General features: G+C 33.6%; 2 non-coding genes and 1 pseudogene across 3 annotated transcripts in view; 2 read left to right on the forward strand and 1 right to left on the reverse strand.

Moving 5' to 3' along the window:
- The window catches only part of LOC109237666, a 13,237-nt pseudogene that overhangs the window by 7,046 nt on the left and 3,691 nt on the right, over positions 1–2,500 (forward strand). The window lies entirely within an intron of this gene.
- On the reverse strand, positions 766–838 carry TRNAE-UUC. The gene has a single exon. It is a non-coding gene; the product is annotated as a tRNA-Glu (tRNA).
- On the forward strand, positions 1,701–1,772 carry TRNAT-GGU. Its single transcript has one exon. It is a non-coding gene; the product is annotated as a tRNA-Thr (tRNA).

Genomic DNA, 2,500 nt, shown 5'->3' on the forward strand with positions numbered 1-2,500 from the left:
CCGGACACCTATAACCAAAGCTCAGTGTGCTAATTTGCATAGAAATCTTATTTTCAACTTACAACTAGTAGTGACGTTCATAATCCGTAGCAAGTAAATTAATTGTTTTTTTTTTGTTTTCTGGAAAGTATTTTCTTATATTAAATTTTGTATTGGACAAGAAAGGAATTCCCCTTGTGTATGCGCGCCTCAAAAAGGTATAGTACTCGATTCCATTACATGCATCGGGGGCAATCGAAAAAGCCAGCATTTCTTGGAATACTGACTATAATGCTACCAATAATTGTACTAATCCAACCGCATATGTCTTTCTCCTACCAAAAGGAAAGAAAAAAGAAATAAGGATTTCCCCTTTGCTTTGACAATGAAATTCTGCCCCCGGTCCCCTTCATAAAATTCATAAAAAGGGAGAGATTTATTGATATATTTATTGGATCCATCGGGACTGACGGGGCTCGAACCCGCAGCTTCCGCCTTGACAGGGCGGTGCTCTGACCAATTGAACTACAATCCCAGGGAAATACGGGATCTAGCAGAAAATTTGATTCTTTTTTATCTCCGGATCGGGTATTTCTGAAGTACAAAGGGGGTTATATCATCTCATGGCGGATTGGCGAATTATTGGGCCGAGCTGGATTTGAACCAGCGTAGACATATTGCCAACGAATTTACAGTCCGTCCCCATTAACCGCTCGGGCATCGACCCAGGAAGAATCAATTTTAGACTTATTGGTAATCCATGATCAACTTCCTTTCGTAGTACCCTACCCCCAGGGGAATTCGAATCCCCGCTGCCTCCTTGAAAGAGAGATGTCCTAAACCACTAGACGATGGGGGCCTGCTTGACCAACCGCCAGCATACTATGATCATAGTATGATCAGTTTTTTGAAATTGTCAATATAATAGAATGATTCTATCCGAGGGATCTTTCCCCCTTTCAGAATTGCATAGAATTTTTTTTTATTCGTCATTGATGAATTCTTCATTAGAATCGCCATTAGAAATCTAGTAGTAGTATTTTTTTTTTATTTTGGAATTATTTCAATTGAATTTATTTCGATTATTTTAGTTTAGATTATTTAGTATTTCGAATTTTATTTAGAATTTGCTTTTTTTATTTATAAATAAAAAAAACTAATAAATACAAAAAATAGAAATAATAAGGAAGAGTAGGATTTTTGCAGGGAATGATTGGTCCGTCAGAAAAGGAAAAGGTGTGAAATTCGATTTCTTTCACTTTCATTTGATTCATTGTTAAGACGAGATATCCTTATCTCCCTCCCACCAAGACAGGAAATTAACAAACGAGAAATCTAGTAAGCGGGATCAAGAAGAAAATTCTTTTTTCTCCAAGAATTTAGTTCAGGAGACAAGTAGAATCTCTTCATTCCATGATTCGATGAAATATCTTGAATTTTATGTTGAATTGCTAGGTGTATGTACATGTATCAATCAAGTGAATTTTGTTCTGGTGGGATCAATTCAATAAAAGAAAAAAAGCAATTCGAGTCGGTCTTGAAACAATTCATTGCATTTTCTCCTAGACTTCCTAGGTAAATCCATTTTATTATTCAACAATGAGCCACTAGACACTATGTATCTACTGCATGTACTTATGCATATATACTTATGTTTATAATATATGTACATATAGATATTTTATCCACATAGTGAATAATTCCGGAATTAAATCAAAAAGGCCCTTTTAACTCAGTGGTAGAGTAACGCCATGGTAAGGCGTAAGTCATCGGTTCAAATCCGATAAGGGGCTTTGTAAAAGTCCAATCTAGTATTCATATTTGAGGGGAGAATTGTATTTTTATTTGTAATAAAAAAAGTAGCTAACTGGATAATACATTATCATTATACTTAATTATTATACTTAGTTATAAAGTTGAACATTTGTTTAGTCAATTTTCATTATTATGAATTTCTGAATAATGAAAAGTCACTTTTTGAATCACCGAATATTCCTATTTTCCATTATACCAACCAAATCCATTCGAAAGGTTAGAAATCAACAAAAGAAAAAGTAAGTGGACCTGACCTATTGAATCATGACTATATCCGCTATTCTGATATTAAAATTCGATAGAGATGAAATTGGAGCAGTTGATTTTTTTTTGAATTTCATTTTTTTGTTTTGGACTCCACAAGAATTTGTCGATATTTCCGATTAAATCTTCTTGTTACTAGATTTTCTATAGGAAAAATTATAGGAATAAATTGTTATTCCTTTCCTCTACAGAGAAACCTTTCTTCCAAGTCACACCATAAGAGCCATTTATTATCTTTCTTTGATTCCAGATCAAAGATTAATTTCATCATTAATTTCTATCTAGATTATATATCTATATTATATTAAGTAGATTGTAGATTTCGATGTATATCTATCAGATCGTGGCTTCATGTACCAAATATTTCAATATCGTTGCATCCGGTATTTTTGTTTTGTTCCAACAGTGTGATGAAGAATAGATCCGAGAAAGAGACTTTCAT

Source organism: Nicotiana attenuata, unplaced genomic scaffold (assembly GCF_001879085.1).
Source record: "Nicotiana attenuata strain UT unplaced genomic scaffold, NIATTr2, whole genome shotgun sequence".
NCBI lineage: Eukaryota > Viridiplantae > Streptophyta > Magnoliopsida > Solanales > Solanaceae > Nicotiana > Nicotiana attenuata.